The sequence below is a fragment of the Carcharhinus amblyrhynchos genome, chromosome 10 (assembly GCF_965287045.1).
Source record: "Carcharhinus amblyrhynchos chromosome 10, sCarAmb.v2.hapA, whole genome shotgun sequence".
NCBI lineage: Eukaryota > Metazoa > Chordata > Chondrichthyes > Carcharhiniformes > Carcharhinidae > Carcharhinus > Carcharhinus amblyrhynchos.
Window position 1 is genome coordinate 103555569 of NC_137333.1, and position 21929 is coordinate 103577497.

At 46.6% G+C, this 21929-nt stretch overlaps 1 protein-coding gene across 2 annotated transcripts in view; it reads left to right on the forward strand.

The window, feature by feature from the left end:
- The first annotated feature begins 635 nt into the window (after nucleotides 1-635).
- Nucleotides 636-21929, forward strand: part of gdpd5b (glycerophosphodiester phosphodiesterase domain containing 5b) — a 238203-nt gene continuing 216909 nt past the window's right edge. For both annotated transcript variants that reach the window (XM_080197703.1, XM_080197704.1), the window contains exon 1: nucleotides 636-1244. The gene's annotated coding sequence lies outside the window, so the exon portion shown is untranslated. The remainder of the gene's footprint in view (nucleotides 1245-21929) is intronic.

The window sequence follows — 21929 nt, forward strand, 5'->3', positions numbered from 1 at the left end:
AAGTGGTCCTGGGTTTGGAAGGTGCTGTCTAAGGATCTTTGGTGAATTGCTGCAGTGCGTCTTGTAGATGGCACTGCTGCTACTGAGCGTCGATGGTGGAGGGAGTTTAAAATGTATTTATTATCGTCACAGGTAGGCTTACATTAACACTGCAATGAAGTTACTGTGAAAATCCCCTAGTTGGCACACTCTGGCACCTGTTTGGGTACACTGAGGGAGAATTTAGCATGGCCACTGCATCTAGCCGGCAAGTCCTTTAGACTGCGGGAGGAAACTGGAGCACCCAGAGGAAACCCATGCAGATACGGGGAGAATGTGCAGACTCTGCGCAGATAGTGACACAAGCCAGGAATCGAACCCAGGTCCCTGGCGCTGTGAGGCAGCAGTGTTAACCATTGTGCCCGCAGTGGATGCTTATGAATGAATAAAGCAGGCTCTTTCTCCTGGATGGAGTCAAGCTCCATTTGTGTTGACTTAGCGGCGCTGTCCAGATGCGGTTCGCAGTGTTGTTCCCGTGTGCAAGCAGTGCGTTTCTCCTTTAAAAATGTGGGAAAGCTTTCAGGGGCGTGTGTGAGAGGCGGGGAATGAATGGGTTCCACCTCCCTCCTGAGTCCTCGCCTCGTAAATCGCTTTGGAAAGAGAGAAGAGGGAGGAAGTGAAGAACACAGCGCTCGCAACCTCGAGACATCGGTTTACAATTACAAGCAGTTAAACAAAGCCAGCAGCCAGAAATAGAGTGGAATTGACAGAGAGGGGAGAGCGAAACTGACAAGAGAGTGAAACTGACCTCGCAATAACCTGGAGATTTACAACTAAACCAAGTGGGAATTGGTTTATTCCTTTTTCTCTTTGGCACAGAGGCTGTGTGTGTGTGTGTGTTAGTTTGTTTTAAGCTTCTTTTAATTACAAATAATAACACTCTGGATAGTCCCGGAAAGGCTGCAGCACACACGGATAGATACAAATAGACACAGACTTACTCTGTAACCTTACTGATAAAGGACACTGGTGTCTCATCAGCTGGGTCCTGTTGCAGCGATTTTTCAACCTGGCCGAGTAAATGTGAAGAACAAGACTGGCTACAGTCTCCCTCTCCCTCCCTCCTTTCCAATCAGTTGTGAAATAAGTCTCCCTTCACACCCCCGAAACGACCCACCGAGTTTCCCAAAGGAGGAAAAAGGCGTTCGGATCTGCGAGAGAAACAAAATCCCCCCACCTCTCTGTGGATAAGAATAAAACCCGAGGTAAGTTTATTCTTTAATGATTGTTGTATGACATGAAGAAGGTGAAGATGACTTTGTCAGTGGTGCACTGTGTAAGTCTGGTTGTTACTCAGCCTTGTCATTACTATGACAATTTGAGGATTATTTCGATGTCTGCTCTGAACCCTTTTTTTTGCTGATTGTGGGGGAAATGCTTTTGTCAGGTTTTACTCGGTGCTCAGCCTCTGAACATGTGGGTGTTGTAGGCAATGAATGTCTTTATTTGTATCTCGATATTTAATGCCTGCATGTAATTTTTCTGTGTGGGGCATTTTATTTTGACACAGTGTGTTTTATTTCCTACATAGTAAGTGTTTTGGGTATTTGGATGTTCCGGCTTTGCAACCTGACCTGATTTCCTGCTGCTTTGCACACTGACCTACTGGGCTAATCCGTGTGTTAGTGTCTGTGAGAGAGAGAGAGGGGATCAACTGGGACTGGTGTTGGAGGGGGAGGAGGAAAAACATCCTGTAAAAGTGTCCAAGCAAGAGGCTGGATTGGGTCAAGGTTTCTCCTTCCTGTAGAAGACTTCAGTCTGTCTGGGAGTTAGAGTACAGATCGCCTGGTTTCACATTGCAGTGTTGTCCACTGTAGTTTAGTGTTGTGGTCAGTGATATTTGCTGACCATTCTCTTCTGGCCCTTCAGCCTTCAGTTCGCTGCTTTCTCTTGGAATTAGGGAATTCTCTCAACGCTTTTACCTTTTTTACTGAGTTCCACTTTCCCTCAATCTCCTCCCCTCCCCAGCCACACATCTGTCATCCGTCACCCACTGCCCTTGTCCATGGTAACCACTTTCTCTCCAACACCCTTCCCCCTCTTGCCCCTCAATTCCTGACTCTTGCTGGGGTATGAGACTGGTTTCCTGGGTCACTGCTGCTCTCTGCTACCTCGCCCTGTCGAGTGCCAGGGCTGGAGGCAGTTGGCTTTGTTACTTACCCCTGCTTTTCCTGCCCAATTATACGCCTCTTCCCACCAGTTGCCTGGCTCCCAGCTCCTCTTTCAGAATCCAGTCAATGCAGAAGGAGGCCATTTGGCCCATTGAGTCTGCACTGACTCTGAAGAGCATCTTACCCAGGACCATCCCTGCCCTATCCCCCATGCATGAACCATGGCTAATCAACCTAACCTACACATCCTTGGATACTAAGGGGACAATTTTGCATGGCCAATCCATCAAACCTGCACATCTTTGGACTGTGGAAGAAACTGGAGCACCCGATGGAAACTCACGCAGACATGGGGAGAATGTGCAAACTCCACACAGACAGGGACTCGAGGCTGGAATTGAGCCCGAGTCCCTAATGCTGTGAGGCAGCAATGCTAACCACTGTGCCACCTCCCATTGACTCAATATCACTTTGCCATGGCTCACTAGTATTGATATTGCATCTGTAACTTAGCAAAACATCCCAAGGTGCTCCAGGGAGGAGCAGAAGGAGAAAGTGGGAGCAGGTGACCGGTAGTTTTGCCAAAGAGTTAGACTCTAGAGGAAAGAATTAAGGAGAGGCTGAGGGAGGGAATTCCGAAGCTTAGGCCTGAGAGAATGGAAAACATAGTTTGCAGCAGTAGAAATCAGGCAATAATAAGAGCTGGGACCATTTGGTCCATTGAGTCTGATTTGCTATTCAGTGAGGTCATGATTGATCTGATGTGATAATTGTCAACTCCACTTTCCTGCTTTATCCCCATAAACAGCGATTCCCTTCCTGATTAGGAATCCCAGTGGGTTAGGATGTCCATGAAGCCAGAATTGGAGGAGAGCAGACATCTTAGAGGGTTGCGGGGGGTTGGAATGTGAGAATGTGAATTTCAGCATTGAGGTGCTGGGAGATCCCAACGTTGAGAGCACATCCCGAGAGTATCAATGTCAGATAGTCACCAAGGAATCCAATAGGGAATTCAGAAGAAACTTCTTTAACCCAAAGAGTGATGAAAGTTCGAGTGTTTGAAGAGAATGGTATTGATAGATTTCAGAGGGAACAAGATAAGCAGATAAGAGAGAGAAGGAAATGCAGAATTGTGATGGTGGATTAGATAGGAGGAGGCTGCAGTATAACTGCCAGTGTGGACTAGTTGGGCTGAATGACCTGTGAGTGTTTGTCAAGGGGTGATGGGTGAATGGAACTTGATTTGGGCTGGGCCCTGGGCAGGAGAGTTTTGCATTTATGTTCAGCTGGGCCAGTTCACCCCTCTGTTCAGCAGAAATCTCAGTGTTCTACAAGAGTCGCCATGTGGACTGTTCATTTGGAGAGACTGTTGCTGAGTGGTATTATCACTGGACTAGTAATGCAGAGTCCCCAGGCTGATGCTCTGTGGGGCACAGGTTCAAATCCCACTGCAGCAGCTGGTGGAATTTAAATTCAAATGAATAAAAAATCTGGGATTGTAAAGGCTCGGCCATGCAACTATCATTGTCCTAAAAAAAAAAACATCTATCTGTTGTCCTTCCCTAGTCTGATTTACTTGTGACTTCAGATTATAGGGGTATGGTTAACTCTTAACTGCCTCCGGGGCAATTAGGGACAGGCAGTGACGGCTGGCATTGCTAGTGATGTCCACATCCCATGAACAGAATCCTTAAAAATAATTTCACATCCTGGAGAAATTTCCTTTTTATTCATTTATGGGATGTGGACATTGGCTTAAGCAACATTTATTACCCATCCCTAAATGCTCTTCAGAAGCTGGTGGGTGAGCTGTCTTAAGCCACTGCCATCCATGTGGCGTAGGTACACCCACAGTGCTGTTTGGGAGGGAATTCCCGGATTTTGACCCGATGAACGAATGGTGATATATTTCCAAGCCAGGATGGTGAATATCTTGGAGGGGAACTTGCAGGTGATGGTGTTCCCAGGTATCTGCTGTTCTTGTAGGTAGTAGAGATTATGGTGCTACTCAGCGCAAAACTAGCCTTTGACCTGCTCTTGGAGCCACAGTATTTGGTTCCTGGTCAATGGTAACCCCCAGGATGTTGATAGTGGGGGGTTCAGTGATGGTAATGCTATTGGATGTTAAAGGACGATAGTTAGATTCTCTTGTTGGCGATGGTCATTGCCCAGCACCTACGTGGTGTGAATGTTACTTGCCACTTCAGCCTAAGTTTTCAGCTCCTGTGTTGAGTTGACTTTAGGGAAAATGAAGTTTGCGTGATATGAACTTGGTGTTTTAAAGTGAGATCTACGATTGCAATGAGTGACTTGTGCCTGAAGTAAAACAGTTGTTAATGCAACAGCAAATTGCCAAGACAGTGAGCCTTGTGGCATTGAAGACATCTCTTAATTTGTGGAACTCACTGCCCCACAGCATGGTGGAGTCTGAAGCGTTGAATGATATCAAGAGAGAGATACATATCTAATTGTTTTACAAAAAAGGGATATGGGGATCAGGTGGGGAGATTTGAGTCCAGGGAGAGGTCGGCTGTGATTTGAATGAATAGAGTCATCGAATCCCTACAATGCAGAAGGAGGCAATTTGTCCCATCGAGTTTGCACCGACCACAATCCTACCCAGGGCCTTTCCCCACAACCCCATTCACTTACCCTGGCTAGTCCCCCTCACACTAAAGGACAATTTAGCATGGTCAATCTCCCTAACACGCACATCTTGAGACTGTGTGGAAACCGGAGCACCTGGAGGAAACCCAAACAGACACAGGGCTGAAGGGCTGAACTTGTCTACTTCTGCTCCTGGTTCTTGTGTATGATCCTATGTTACTTGCCATATGTTGAAAACTGGTTTCATCCAAGGCAGGATGAATGCAGGTCAATGAGACCAAATGTGTCATTTCTTAATCACCTCCTGCCAAATCTTGTGCAACATGGCAATGAGCCGATATCTCTGCTTATCTTCAACTCTGGCCTCTTGCGTGACCTCAGTTTTAATCATTACACCATTTAGTGGCTGAGTCTTCAGATGCCGAGGCCCCAAGCACCTGACCTGCCTCCCTAAACCTGACTACCTCGCTTTCTTAAAGATGCTCTGGAAACCCTTCCTCGAATTAAAAAAGAATGCATTTGCACTGTGCCTTTCACAGCCACCAGGCATTCCAAGGTGATTTGCAGCTAATGAGGAACTTTTGATGCACAGTCGCTGTTGTAATGTAGATAATGGTGGAAGCCAAATGGTGCATGGCAAGATCCCAAAAACTGCAGAGTGGGAATGATCAGATCATCTAGTCATGTTCATTTGAGGGGTGAAATTTGGGGCAAACTCCTTTGTTCTTTGAAACACTGGCATGGGATTTTTTTTTGCTTCTTAAGGTAGGCAGGGTCTTGCTTTGATGTCCCAGCTGAAAAACAGCACGTGGGAAGGTGCAGCACTCGCTCATTCCTACATTGGCAGCGTCAGCCAAAGGATTGATGTCCTGAACCTACAACTTGAAGGCAAGGGTTCTGCCAACTCAGCCACAGCTGACACAGACACGAGGGTTTGGGTAATAAGTATGTGGTTTGGAGTTCAAGTTTGTTCCTGTGATGTTTAATTACATTTACCAGCCTCTAAACCCTTCTGCCACCCGCAGTCTCCACCAGTCTCTTAAAAACCCAAGGTTCCTGTTCCCCAATCACCTTTCCTTCTCTTTTTTATGTTTGATTTCATACCATATATGGGATTTTGGGTGCTTGGTCTAAATTTCTCAGCAATCTTAGGCAAGAAGTTTTGTACAATGGGCACAGGAGGATCTCTAATGTAACCCATTGCCTGGAAAAGGAAGAGGGACTTCACAAGGGACAAGTTGGGGATGCCTGCATTTATCCAGTTATTCTTTAAACATTGGAATTGCTGTGTTGTATCAGCGGTTGTGCCTTCGGCCGCCTGGGTTCTGAACCCTGGAACAGAGGAATTAGGAGCAGGAGTTGGCCACTCAGCCCTTCAAGCTTGCTTGGCCATCAATAAGATCGTGGCTGATCTGACTGCGACCTCCCAAGCCATCCTATTGGTGTATTTGTCCAGATGCCCTTTAAAAGTCACTATCGTACCTGCTCCACTATCTCCCCAGGGACCCACCACCCTCTGTGTTTAAAAAAAAAACTTGCCTCGTACATCTCCTTTAGATCCAGTAAACCTTCCCTGAGTTGCGTCTAATGCATTTACATCTTTCCTTAAATAAGATGACCAATAGAATCATGGAATCTACTGTAGAATCATAGAATCTATGGCACAGAGACTGGCCCTTTGGCCCAAATTGGTCCATGCTGTCCTGTACACAATACTCCAGATGTGGTCTCACTAATGTCCTGTACAACTGAAGCATAACATCCTACTTTTTACATTCAATTCCCATTGCAATAAATTATAACATTCGATTAGCTTTCCTGATTACTTGCTGGGGTTACTTGGAATCTCCCCATTATCCTTTCATGAGCTTGAAGTTGTTCCTAGCAGCCCCTCCCTTTGACCAAGGTTATAGTTATCTGTCATAATATTATTTTCTGTGGCTTTGGTGTGAAATTGTATTTGGTCAATCCTGTGATGCCACTGGGGCATTTTGCATTTGAATAGTGCCTTTACGAATGCAAGTTAATCTCATCAAATCCCTACAGTGCAGAAGGAGGCCATTCGGTCCATCGAACTGCACCATCAACAATCCAACCCAGACCCTAAGTCTGTAAACCCAATTATTTACCCTGCTAATCCCCTGGCACAAAGGGACAATTTAGCATGGCCAGTGACTAGTGGAGTGCCCCAGGGGTTGGTGCTGGGGCCTCAGCTATTTACCATTTATATAGATGATCTGGAGGAGGGAACCGAGTGTATGGTGTCGAAATTTGCTGATGACACCAAGATTGGGGGAACGGCAAATTGTGTGGAGGGTGTGGAGAGTCTGCAGAAGGATCTAGATAGGCTGGGCGAATGGGCCAGGAAATGGCAAATGGAATTTAATGTTGGCAAATGTGAGGTTGTCCACTTTGGTAGGAATAATGGTAGGAAGGACTATTACTTACATGGCGAAAAACTGCAGCAGGCGGCGGTGCAGATGGACCTTGGGGTCCTTGTGCATGAGTCGCAAAAACCCAGCTTGCAGGTGCAGCAGGTGGTCAGGAAGGCGAATGGGATGCTGGCCTTCATAGCGAGGGGGATTGAATATAAAAGTAGGGAGGTCTTGCTGCAGCTGTATAGGGCATTGGTGAGGCCACAGCTGGAGTACTGTGTGCAGTTTCAGTTGCCGCACTTGCGCAAGGATATTTTGGCCTTGGAGGGAGTGCAGAGGAGGTTTACTAGGCTGGTACCGGAGTTGAGGGGGTTGAGCTATGAGGAGAGGCTGAATAAACTAGGCTTGTACTCGTTAGAGTTTAGAAGAATGAGGGGAGATCTCATTGAGACATATAAGATGATGAATGGGATGGATAGGATAGAGGTGGAGAGACTCTTCCCGCTCAGAAAGCACAGTAGGACTAGAGGGCACAGCCTTAAGATAAAGGGGGGGGCGGTTTAGAACGGAGTTGAGGAGGAACTTCTTCACTCAAAGGGTGGTGAATCTCTGGAATTCTCTACCCGTTGGAGTGGTGGAGGCTGCCTCGCTAAATATTTTTAAGAAGCGGGTTGATGGGTTTTTGATAAGAGAGGGGATTAAGGGCTATGGGGAGAGGGCGGGAATGTGGAACTGAGACACGACAGATCAGCCATGATCTTATTGAATGGCGTGGCAGGCTCGAAGGGCTAGATGACCTACTCCTGCTCCTATTTCTTATGTTCTTATGTTCAATCCATCTAACTCACATGTCTTTGGACTGTGGGAGGAAACTGGAGCACCTGGAGGAAACCCATGCAGATATGGGGAGAACATGCAAACTCCACGCAGTCAACCACTTGAGGCCAGAATCGAACCTGGGTCCCTGGTGCTGAGAGGCAGAAGTGCTAACCACTGTGCCATCTCTCAACTTAATATATTGCCTATTGAGTTGTACTTTAGAGGATGCTTGAATGTATATAAGAGCTCGCATGATCACAGAGTATCCTAAAGCACTTCTAAGCTAATAAAGTTGTTTTGATGAGTAGTCACTGTTATAGTGTCGGAAACATGGGCATCACTCATTGCACAGCCAGCTCTTAGTCATGTGACAGTAACTAGTTCATTTCTTTTAACCATGTTTTTGAGGGATAAACATTGGACAGGACACCAAGTGACCTTCTTTGCTCTTATTCACATTGCTAATCTTTTGTGACCAGCTGAGAAATCAGAGGGTCTGGGGCTACTGTCTCACCTGAATGCTGGTACCTCTGACAGTGCAGCTCTCCTTCACTACAGCGCTGGAGTGTCAGCTTAGACTTTGGACTTAAACCCTGCAAAGGGACTGAACCTGAGATGTGGACAATGACTGACCCCTTGTGCCATATATGTGATGAAGTTTCATCTCGGAGTATATAGGACCGGGGTGATTTGTTTTTGGCTTGTGGGGCCTGCCTCTTTTATATTGTTGCATCCCAAACCCATGACCCAATACTTACAGCACACAGGCCATTTGGCCCAACTGCTCCATGTTGGTGTCAATGCTCCACAGAAGCCCCTTCATCTAACACTATCAGTAAAACCCTCTCTTCATTTCTTGAGTGTTTATCTAGCTTTCCCTTAGATCTAATCATTCACCTCGCCCGCTCCCTGTGGGAGCAAGTTCCAACATTTTCTCAAGAGGACTAAGGAAATTTGGTATGTCCACTATGACTCTGCAACTTTTACAGATGCATCATAGAAAGCATTCTTTCTGGTTGTATTGCAGATTGGTATGGGCTCCTGCTCTGCCCAAGACTGCAAGGAACTACAAAAGGTCGTGAATGTAGCCCAATCCATCACGCAAAGCAACCTCCCATTCTTTGAATCTGTCTATACTTCCTGCTGCCTCGGCAAAGCAGCCGGCATAATTAAGGACCCCAAGCACCCTGGACATTCTCTCTTCCACCTTCTTCCATCGGGGAAAAAGATACAAAAGTCTGGGGTCACAGACCCACCGACTCAAGAATAGCTTCTTCCCTGCTGCCATTAGACTTTTGAGTGGACTTGCCTCGCATTAAGTTGATATTTCTCTAGTTATGACTATAATACTACATTCTGCACCCTCTCCTTTCCTTCTCTATGAATGGTATGTTTTGTCTGTACAGTGTGCAAGAAACAATACTTTTCACTATACACCAATGCATGTGTCAATAATAAACCAAATTGTTCCCTGTGGGAGCAAGTTCCACATTCTTCCCACTCTCTGAACAAAGAGGCTCCTTACCTGAATTATTAATAATTATCTCATATAGATATCAGTAGCTCAGGTTTCTGCCTCGGGCAATGTTGCCAACCTCGAGGAATGCCCTGGTGCCTCCAGGCACTGCTTTGCGTCAAACATGAGAATAATCAGAGGGCAGTGGAAAAAAAAAAGCATTTTATGTTTTTTTTGTATAGTTCCCTTTGAGCCTTCATTAGTCATTAAACATTGACCATGGTGGTGAGACGCTGTTTGACAGGATGCTTCATGGTGATATGTCTTTTAGGAATGCCTTTAAACCAGGATTGGCAGCCGTAGGTAAGTCAGGCAAGACAAATAAGTGTGTCACGCGCACAGCCTTGCAGGAGCTACTTGTATTAGCTACCTCCGGGGGGATTCGCACAGTGTTTGTGCCTGCACTGACTGTGCGTATTCTCCTATGCGAGTAGTGTAGTTACTTAAAATAGTTGAATCTTACAGCAGAGAGTAGGTCGCTTGGCCTGGTGAACATGTGTTGACGCCTTGGAAAAAGCTGTTCAATTTAGTCCTGCACCCTAACCCTTCACAACAGTCCACTTGAAGCTGCTATGTATAGAATCTGATTTCACTACCATTTCGGAAAAGTTGAGACCGAGAATGCATTAAGAAAAATCTCCTCGTTTTCCCTCTTTTACCAATGATTTTAAATCCATGGCCTCTGGTTGTCAATCAACTTGCCGGGGAAATAATTTCTCCCTGTTTTGGAAAGGAAGGGAAAGGGGAAGGGTGAAGGTATTGATCAAGGACAGCACTGCGGTGCCTAAGAGAGAGGATGTCCCCAAGGAGTTAAAGGCAGAATCTATATGGTCAAAACTAAGGAGCAAAAAAAAAAGACATTTACATTGCTTTGTGCAGTCAAAAGGTCACCTATAGTGGAACAAATTTTCAAGGAAATTAAAGAGATGCAAGAATTATAAGAGTAGTTATAATGGGGGACTGTAATTATCTGAATATAGACTGGGACAATGTTTCTTGTAAGAAGTCCCACAATACCAGCTTCAAGTCCAACAGATTTATTTGATAGCAAACGTCACAAGCTTTTGGAGCTTTTTCTTTGTCAAATCCAGAGCTCCCTGAATGCCAAAGGAAGGAAAATGTGTGACAGACATCAGGTGGATTATAAAATGGAAAACCAGCTGGATATGGATAGGAAAGCAAATAAGAAAAGAGGGAGTATGACGAGAAATTGGCAGCTAACACAATGAAATTCCATAGAAATCTTCTATAAGCTGTAATTATTGCTATAAATAATAAAAGGGTTTTAAAGGGAGTGATGGGGGTGATTAGGGACCAGAAAGAGGATTTTTACATGAAGGTGGACCTGGGTGAAGTGTGAACTGAATGCTTTGTATTAGTCTTTACCAAGGAAGTTGCTGCAGTCGAGGCCCCAGTGAAAGTGGAAGTGATTGGTGCACTGGAAGGATTTAAAATGGATAAGGCAGTGGTATTGGCTAGGCTGGCTGTACTGGGTTAATAAAGCACCAGGACTGGATGCGATGCTTCGAGTGACATTGAGGGAAGTGAGGATAGAAATTGAGGAGATTCTGGCCATAACTTTCTGTCTTCTTTCGACTCAGAGGTGGTGCCAGAAAACAGGAGAATTGCAAATGTCACACCCCTGTTCAAACAAGCATGTAAGGATAAGCCCAGCAATCACAGGCCAGTCCATTTAACTTGGGAGCTGGGGATAATTCTATAAATAATACTCGGGGACAGAATTAGTAGTAACGTGGTCAACTGCAGTTAATTAAGGAAAGCGAGCATTAATTCATTCAAGGAAAATAGTGTTTAACTTTCTGCAGTATTTTTGAAGAGGTCATAGAGAGGGTTGATGAGGGCAGTGCTGTTAATGTACATGAAGTTTCAAAAGGTATTTGATACAGTGCCACTGACAGACTTGTGAGAAAGAACAAAGAAAATTACAGTACAGGATCAGGCCCTTCGGCCCTCTAAGCCTGCACTGGCCATGCTGCCTGACTTAACTAAAACCCCCTACCCTTCCGGGGACCATATCCCTCTATTCCCATCTCATTCATGTATTTGGCAAGACGCCCCTTACAGGTCACATCGTATCTGCTTTCGCTACCTCCTCTGGCAACGAGTTCCAGGCACCCACTACTCTGTGTAAAGAAGAATAATATCCTTTAAACCTTTCCCCTCGCACCTTAAACCTGTGCCCCCAGTAATTGACTCTTCCGCCCTGGGAAAAAGCTTCTGACTATCCACACTGTCCGTGCCCTTCATAATCTTGTGGATGCTCGAGCTCAAGGAATAAAAGGGACAGTAGCGAAGTGGATACAAAATGGGCTGAATGACAGGAAGCAGAGTAAGGGATGTTCTTTGGGCTGGAGGAAGGTTGGGAGTTTCTTAGGGTGAGTGTTGGGGATGTTTGCTCTTCCTCATGTATATCAATGACCTAGACAGGTTGGTGAATGGGCAGACAGATGGCAGATGAAGTTTAATGCGGAGAAATAGGAAGTGGTTCATTTTGGTTGGAAGAGTACAAATCTAAACAAGGTGTAGGAGCAGAGGGACCTGGGTGTGCACAAGTCAGTCAAGGTGGCAGGGCAGGTGTAGAGTGTGGTGGTTAAACATTACAACATCCTGGTTTTATTAACAGGGACATAGAATACAAAAGCAAGGTTTTGCTGAACTTGTATAAGAGACGAGTTCAGCCTCAGCTAGACTATTGTGTCCAATTTTGGCACTGCGCTTTAGGAAGTTTGTGAAGGCATTGAAGAGAACAGGATAGATTCCCGAGAATGGTTCCAGGGATGAAGAACCTCAGTTACTTAGATTGGAGAAATTGTGACGGTTTTCCTTGGAGAAGAGAAGGTGGAGGAGAGATCTGAGAGATATTCAAAATCACGCTGGGGTCTGGACAGAGCAGATAGAGAGAAACTGTTCCCATTGGTGGGAAGATCAAGAACCGAACGGCGCAGATTTAAAATAATTGACAAAAGAAGCAAAGGGGAGGTGAGGAGAAACTTTTTCACGCAGCGAGTGGTTCGGGCCTGGAATGCGCTGCCTGAGAGTGTGGTGGAGGCAAGTTCCATTGAGGCATTCAAGAGGGAATTGGATCATTGGCTGAAAAAGAGGAATGTGCAGGGAGAAGGTGGAAGATTGGAACTGGGTGAATTGTTAACTCGGTGATCTGGTGTAGGCGTGATGGGCCAAATAGCTGCCCCCTTCTGTGTTGTGACAATTCTGTGATTCTCTGTGAATCTCCCCTTAACCTTCTCTGCTCCAATGTCAATTTTGTCACAACTGATGCCTATCATTCCGAGTATTGTTCCGGAACATCACTTCAGCAACCTTTTCGAGATCTTGACATCCTTACTAAAGTGTGGTGTCCAGAGTTGTGTACAATACCCCCGCTGAGACTTAACCAGTCAGTTGTCAAGGTTTTGCAAGCATCCTTTGGTTTTGTATTCATTGCCCTTCTTTATCAAGTGAAGTATCCTTTATACTTTCCTCTGCATCTTTTCAGCTTATCAAACCATCTTTTAAGAGTTTATAAATATGATCCTGCCAGTACGGAAGCACCATTCGGGATGTCCTGCCTCTGCGTGTTGATTCTCGTAAAGCATCATTTCACAATCACCTCAGTTAAACCGCACCTGCCCAGTGTTGGCGTTTCCCTGGTTCACTGATTGCTGAAGTCCACTGCTTTCCTGTCCATTACCAACAAGTGCAATTTTAATCCTCTTTGAAGAGACGTGGGCATCGCTGGCTCGACCAGCATTTATTGTCCCCCGCACATTGCCCCTTGGTGGTGGTGAGCTGCCTTCTTGAACCCACTGCAGTTTCTGTGTGGTGTAGGTACACCCACAGTGCTGTTAGGAAGGGAGTTCCAGGATTTTGACCCAGCCACAGTGAAGGAACAGTGATACATTTCCAAGTCAGGATGTTGAGTAGCTTGGACGGGAAGTTCATAATGGTGCTGCTGCCCTTGTCCTCCTAGGTGGTAGGGGTTGTAGGTTTGGAAGGTGCTGTCAGAGGAGCCTTGGTCAGTTGCTGCAGTAGGAGGTACATACGGCTGCCACTGTGCATTGAGGACGGAGGGATTGAAAGGTGGTGGATGGGGTGCCAATCAAGAGGGGCTGCTTTATCCTGGATGTTGTTGAGCTTCTTGAATGTTGCTGTAGCTGGAAAGTGGAGAGTATTCCATCACACCCCTGACTTGTGCCGGGTAGATAGATGGTGGATGGGCTTTGGGGGTTAGGAAGTGAGTCCCTGTCACCAGAATTCTCAACCACTGACCTGCTCTTGTGGCCAGAGTATTTCTGTGGCTGGTCTGCCCTGGTGACCACCAGGGGACTGACTCTGCCCGAGCCAGTGCCCTTCACTCAGTGCCGCAGAACATAGTGAGGCCCTCATGGTACAAAGCTTCACTGCTTCCACCCTGGGAGGGAGTTGGAGGGGTGAGGTGAGGAGATGGGCACGGTGGCTGGCACTACTGCCTCACGGCGTCAGGGACCTGGGTTCGATTCCTGGCTTGGGTCACAGTCTGTGCAGAGTCTGCACGTTCTGTGTGGGCTGTGGTGGCGACTAGAGGATTTTCACAGTAACTTCATTGCAGTGTTAATGTAAGCCTACTTATGATAGTAATAAATAAACTTTACCCTTTACTTAGCTTTTATTTTTAATTTTATTTTTTAGTGGGCAATTGCTCACCAGCATCAAGTATCCATTCCTCATGGGGCAAGATGGTGATAGTCAGGTATTCAACTTTGCAAGGCCTCACATCCGGCCTAAAGCAGCTTGTAAAGTAGAACCAAGGGCACAAATTGCTCTGTGGTTTATCTTTCTCTCTCTCTGTCTCTCTCTCTCCTGCCCCTGCGGTTGGTGGGTCATTGCCTCTCGACACCCCTCCACCGCCCTCGTTTTTTTTTCCACAGTTTGCAATCAGCTAAACCTACACGACTCCTCCTGGGCTGAGCCTGAGGCCTTTGGTTGTGTACGGCTCCTGAAAGCCTCAGCAACTGAGTCAACATTGGCAAATAAACAAACGCCACACTCCCCAAATTGTGCGCACTGGCTGAAGAGGAAAGCAGCCAGAGAGCCGGTGAATGTGATGTTTATCCTGTGGCCCAGCCCGCCCCCTGGGTTAGTGTAAAAGATTCCAAGGCAATGTTTCAGAGAGGAATGGGGGGGGCGGGGGTGGGATTACTCCGGTGTCTTGGTTAATATTTATCCTCAATCGGTAAGTGTCACCGAAACCAATGTTATTTGTGGGATCTTGCTGTGCTCAAATTGTCTGCTGCATTTCCTGTATTAGAGCAGCAACTTTACTTCCAAAATACTGAAGAAAGATTTTGAGATGTTCTGGGGTTGTTAAAGGTGCTATATAAATGCAACATCAACAACGATACTTATATAACACTTTTAACACAGTAAAATGTCCCAATGGTTTCACAAGCCATATTTTTATTCTGCAATATTAGTTTAATTTCCCTTGTTAGACACAACAACCCCGCCTTGCCTGAGAAACACTGATGCTTTTATTTAAAAGCCTAATTTGGGTAGGCCTTTTTTCCCCTCCGTGCTGCTGTTTGCATGTGACCTCTGCAGAGCACCATACAGTGTGAACTAATTAATTTGGTAATCAAATCCTTCATGAATTATTGAAGGAATTAATGGAACAGTTGCGATGTTTGTGTGTTGTGTTCTGAGCATCACAACGTTGTGCTTTCAGTGGGAGTTCATTCTACATCAACATTGCAGTGGGAAAGGCTCACGACGGAGAGACCTCCCCAGAGGCTGTTCTGCCCCTCGTGCCTGGCCTGGTGTTTTGAGAGTTTTCCGATTAGTCTCACTCCCGCTTTCTTTTTTTTAATTATTGATGCAATTTCCCTTTTGAGTTACTAACTGAATCAATGTCCACGTGTTTCGGTCCCAACAACTTGTTTCTTATGAAATTCTCCTCCACTCCTCTCTGGTGTTGGGCGGTAAGTTCCATCGTGTTGACTCAGCGATAATGAAGGCGTTGTCCGTCTGTCCAAGTTTGGTACGTGACTGGGAGAAGATGGTGATTTAGCCCATGATGTCAGCACCTCTCTGTACTCCCCCAGTGACCAGAGGCTTCACTTGTTCAGCCATACGAAAACTGTACCTACCAGAACAGGTCAGATGTTGCACCGAGTCACCCCCTGCCCAATTCCCCAAAGATCCCCTACCGTCACTGGATGAGGGCAGCTCCAAGCAGAGGAAGCTTGCAACCAGCCGGGACAAGGCTGCCCCACTTGACCAGCACTCCACTCCTCATCTTCAACATTCATCCCCTCCACCACTGACGCAGCCGTGTGTATAACTGGATGGGCTGAATGGCCTCCTTTTGCACTGTAGGATGCTATGATTTACAAGATGTAGGAACTCATCCAGGCTCCTTGGACACCACCTTCCAAACCCTGCAACTTTATCCGACTCGGAGCAGATGCATGGGAACACCAGCACCTGAGTTCCCCTCCCAAGTCACTCACCATCTCGACTCCGAAATAAATTGGTTTCTGCTTCACTATCGCTGGGTCAAAATCCCTCCTCAAGGCACTGTGGGTGCACCTACACCACGTGGACCACAGTGCCCCAAGAAGGCGGCTCACCACCACCTTCTCGAGAATAGTTGGAGATGCGCAATAAATGCTGTTCTAACCAGCGACACCTACATTGTGTGAACAATATTTATTCAAAAGTCTACAGCAGTGCTTTTTTGGAATGGAGCTGGTGTCCAGGCCCAGGAGGTGAGAGTGCTGATTGATTTTTTTTTATTGGGGACATGCTGATATAAGGAAGGCCAGCATGTTAAATAGTCTGTTATGTTCATACATAAAAATTGCCCAATTTAACATGCCACATTAGAGGTTGGTGTGACATCAATAATGGAACATTACGCTGCCAGCTGCACCTCTCTCTCTCTCGCCAGTCATTTCAGCAGGTTTATGAGTTCACGTATTGGGCATAAACTTGCAAATCAGCAACTTGCTGATACTGTCCGAATGTCGGGACAGGCACATTTGACACAAGTGGGTAGGACTGAACTATACTCTTTACAATTCAGGCAGTAATTACATATAATTAAATGCAGAAAGATTTGCATTTCCGTAGCACCTTTCGCAAAGTTAACACATCCCAAAGTGCACTGCTGTCAACGAAATGCTTTTTGATGTGCAGTTTGTTGGAATACAGGAACCAAGCAGTCAATTTATAAAAGGCATGTTCCCACAAGAAAGTGTCTCCTTGCCCAGATCTGTTTTTTTTTTCTGTAGTGAATATTGGTTGAGGGATATTTTAGAACTCCCTATTGTACTTTGTAATAATGACCACGGGAACTTTTACATCCACCTGAGAGCACAGACACAGCCATGCCTGTCTGAAACACAGCACCCCAAAGAACAGTACCGTACAGGTACAGGCCCTTCGGCCCTCCAAGCCTGCGCTGATCATGATGCCTGTCTAAACTAAAACTATATGCCCTTATGGAATTCATATCCTTCCATTCCCATCCTATTCATGTATTCGTCTAGCTGCCCCTTAAATGCCACCACCACCACCTCAGGCAGCATATTCCAGACATTCACCACCCTCTGTGTATAAAAAGACCTTGCCTCATACATCTCCTTTAAACTTTTCCCCACGCACCTTAAACCTACGTCCCCGAGTACTTGACTTTTCTACCCAGAGCAGGAGGAGGGTCAGCAGACCTTCTGCCCCCCAGCGCACACGCACACGCCTCCCTCACCACTCAGCAGGATCATGACTGATCTGATTTTAATCTTGACTCCACACTAAGTCGTTACAGCTCAGTCTCCACAGTGCTGCCGTCTCTAGGCTCGGTCTATGGACTATATTTGGCAGCAGGATCTTGCGTTCTATCACAGCTCCTCCTTGTTGAGTGCATTGCACACGGCAGCAGTGTGTCCCAGTTCTGTCTCCTGAGGCCTTGTGCATCCGAGATCAACAGAGACAGTCCGTTCGGCCCGTCTGGTCCGTGCTGGTGGCTACGCTCCACACGAACCTCTTCCCCACCCCACTTCCTCGAACCCCGCCATCTTTCCACTTCCTTTTCTGCCTCGTATGCTCCACTTAGCTTCACCTCAACTGTGTCTAAGATAACCTTACCGCGTCTCATCAGAGGAAGGCTTTGCAAACGGTCACCTGGGATTATTACACACAACTGCAGTGATTATACTTAGCAATTTCCAGATAATAGGGTGATAACGCATGCAGCAAACTGATTTCAGCTCAATGCTAATTATCAGCTTGCCGCATGAATATAAAATGTGAAATTAAAAATCTAAGCCAGTCAATTAAACAAAATGCAATCCTGAAAGTTTTACAATAATATCATTTTAGTGCATCTCATTAACACAGGGCTTCCACTCAAAAACACTTCAGATTTTTTGAAGACTATTATTATATGTACAAATATCAGGCGCTGCATTTGGCTCTGAACCCCTGGGAGGATATTTTAGTCTCGGAGAAAGTGCAATTGAAGTTCACCCGATTGGAGACAGTATTTGAAGACGGGTTCGTTTAGATTACAAATGTGCAGCATAGTGGTTAGCACAACACCAGGGACCCGGGTTCAGTTCTGACCTTGGGTCACTGTCTGTGAGGAGTTTGCACGTTCTCCCCATGGGTTTCCTCCGGGTGCTCCGGTTTTCTCCCACAGTCCAAAAGATGTGCGGGTTAGGTGGATTGGCCGTGCTAAAATTGAGCCTAATGTCAGGGGTTTTAGCAGGGTAAGTGTGTGGGGTTACGGGAATAGGGCCTGGGTGGGATTGCGGTGGATGCAGACTTGATGGGCTGAATGGCCTCTTTCTGCACTGAGGGGGTTCTATGATTCTGTGAAGGTTATTCAGCCCATTGAGCATCTCCTCCATTCAATACCATCCTGGCTGGTCCGATTATGGCTTCGAGTCCACTTTCCTGTCTGCCCCCCACAACGCTCGTGTCCTCTGTCAATCAAAACTCTGTCTAACTCAACCTTGAATGTATTCGGTGACCCTCAGCCCCCACTGCTGTCTGGGGTAGAGAATTCCAAACACCACCCTCTGAGAGAAGAACTTCCTCCCTATTTCTGCCTTCAAATCCTCTTGTTTCCACTTTGCCCCCAGTTCGAGGTTCCCTCATGAGGCGAGACATCCTCTCATCTACCCTGACAAGCCCCCTCAAAATATTTTAGAATCACAGAATCCCTACACTGCAGAAGGAGGCCATTCGTCCCATTGAGTCTGTACCGACCACATCCCACCCAGGCCTTATTCCCGTAACCCCTCATATTTACCCTGCTAATGCCCGTGACACTAAGGGGCAATTTAGCCTGGCCAATCAACCTAACCTGCGCATCTTTGGACTGTGGGAGGAAACCGGAGCATCCGGAGGAAACCCACGCAGACACGGGGAGAATGTGCAAACTCCACGCAGACGCTCGGGGCTGGAATTGAACTGGAGTCCCTGGCGCTGAGAGTTAGCAGTGTTTGCCACTGTGCTGCCCACTTTGTTTCATTAAGGTTTCGTGGACATGGATGGTATTGCTGAGTTTGGGAGGCTTGTGGTGGGAGTTGATCTATTTCAGGTCTTTAAAGAAATTAAAGGATTCAATAGGGTTGATGGAGAGAAACTGTTTTGTTGGGTTTGTGGGGGGTGGGGGGAGTCCAGATCAAAAGGCATAATCGTAACACAAATCGCCAACGAACACTACAAAATAGCCTTCGGGAGTCTCGTTTTGTGGGGCATCGTGGTGGAGGTGGCAGAGATGGTGGTGGTGGGGGGGGGAGCGGTGATCCTTTGCACAGGCTGGTGTGGTGAAAAGTGAGGACAAGGGTGACCCTGTCCTGGTCCTGGGGTGGTGGGGAGGGGTGAGGGCAGAGGTGATGGATTGAACCTAGTCGAGTGCCCTACCAACCACAGCTGGGCAACTGCCATCAAGGAAAGAAGCAGACATGTCAGAAACACCATTTTTGAAGGTGGCATCATCGGAACCAGGTTAGACACAGCTGTACTTCAACAGCAGAATAATGATCACTGGAGCCATTACCCTCGAACTCGACAGCAGATGCTCTGACTGTCCATGGACAGTGTGGTAGACAGGAACAGTCAGCATCATAGATTTTTTAAAAAATTGAAAAGGGACTGGCCTCAGGATGTTGCAACGTGCTTTCGCAACCAATGAAATACTTTTGAATCACCGTTCTCATGTAGCAGATACAGCTGCCTACGGTTAGTACAGAGTAAGCTCCCAAAACAGCTATGAGATAATGACCAGATAACCTGTCTGTACAACATGGATTGAGGGGTAAATATTGAGCATGACGTCAAGAAGAACTCCTCTGCTCCTTGAAATTTGGGATGTTTTATATCCACCTGGGTGGGCAAGTGAGGCCTTGGTGTGAGTTATGCTTCCTCTGAAGGACAACACCTCTGGCTGGGCGGCGCTCCCTCGGCACTGACCCTCTGTGACTGACAGTGCGGCGCTCCCTCGGCGCTGACCCTCTGTGACTGTGACAGTGCGGCGCTCCCTCGGCGCTGACCCTCTGTGACTGTGACAGTGCGGCGCTCCCTCGGCGCTGACCCTCTGTATTACACTGGAGTATCTGCCTGGATTACTGTGACCAGTCAGGGCTTGAACCCACAACCTCCTGACTGTTTGAATTGAGAGTGCTGTGCACTGAGTCACGGCTAATGAGAGAGAGCTGTGTTATTCCCAGCTATGGTGACCTGCAGGATGGTGTAAACGTTTAGTGAGCTGCATTAATCACACAGAGAGTGACAGTTCCATTTTTTATTACAGATCTTCTCAGGAACCTGTGAGCAGGGAACCGGATGCGCGTTAATTATGTGAAACATGCCTAACTAGCAATTGTGAATCAGCTTCTCACCCGCGTCTGCCCCCCACCCCCACAAATCCAGCAAAACACACGCCCGGCTCTTCAGAATCACCTGTGATATCTTGTTAATTGTGCAGAAACAAGAGAGCAGATTAAGTTTGCGAATTAGAGGAAGCTGGTAAATGTAATATCAATCGCTAGAGACAAAGTGACTGGTTCTCGTGTCTGGCTGTGACACCAGCAGCACTGAATCTATCTACAAACACAACTCTTGTCACCATCGGACACTCAGAGGATAGCAGATGATTGCTTTCCCATTACTGGAGAGTCTAATCTCCAATGAATGGCTGGTTCTTGTTCCCACTGCCACACAACTTGCATTGAGATAGCTCCCTTTTTCCTAATTAGAAAAAAACTGCAAGGTGTCAGAGAGGTGTGTTATCCAAACAAAATTTGACACACAATCATGTGAAGATTTTTTTATATTTGTTGGGTAGCACACAGTGGGTAGCACTCTTCTTCGAGCAGTTATCCAATTTTTCCTTTTGAAAATTATGCTCCCGCCACCCTCTCTGGAAGTGAATTCCAGATCACCACAACAGCACAGCGGTTTGCGCTGCTGTCTCTCAGCGTCAGGGACCTGGGTTCCATTCCAGGCATTGCTGTCTGTGTGGAGAATGCACATTCTCCCTGTGTCTGCGTGGGTTTCCTCCAGATGCTCCAGTTTCCTCCCACAGTCTGAAAGACTTGCTGGTTAGGTGCAATGGCTGTGCTAAACTCCCGAACAGACTCCCCAACCACTCCCTCACCCCCCCCCCCCGCCCCCAACTCCCCATAAAATTCAGCCCCGAGGAGTTTCCCCCTTACACCCGATGTATGAATAGACTGTTGGATTGGACAAATTTTGGAAACCCTACAGTGCAGAAAGAGGCCATTTGGCCCATCGAGTCTGCACCAACTCTTGCCCAGGCCTACCCCAAACCTCAGGTATTTACTTTGGCCATGCTAAATTATATAGGTTAGCAATCAACCTAACCCGCACATCTTTGGACTGTGGGAGGAAACTGGAGCACCTGGAGGAAACCCACGCAGACACAGGGAGAATGTGCAAACTCCACACAGACAAGCTGGGAATCGAACCCAGGCCCCTGGCGCTGAGGCAGCAGTGCTAACCACTGTGCCTTCACAACAAGGCACAGCTCCTGCTGAAATTCAGTTGCTGGATCCGTCCTGGTCAGAATCCTGTCTCTCCTGATGTCTGAACAGATTTAAATTAATTTGCCTTGGATTTCTCCCAGAATCCATTCAGTTTAGGAGATTTCAGACACTCCCCTGAACAAGTTAAAAGGGTGCGTTTATTTAGCACCTTTTGTCAATGGGCCAAGTCTTCACATCCAGTAAAATACTTCTGAAATGTAGTCACTGTGATCCAGTAATGGATAATGTAGTCAAATTTACACAGTAAACTCCTACACAGGGTAATGTGATTAAAAATTAATCACCAGAAAATGTTTTTTTTTCCATGTTGTTTGGGGAATGTTTGTCTGGGCCATTTGGGGGAACTTCTCTTTGAGATGATATCTGGTATCTTTTACACCTCCCATACCTG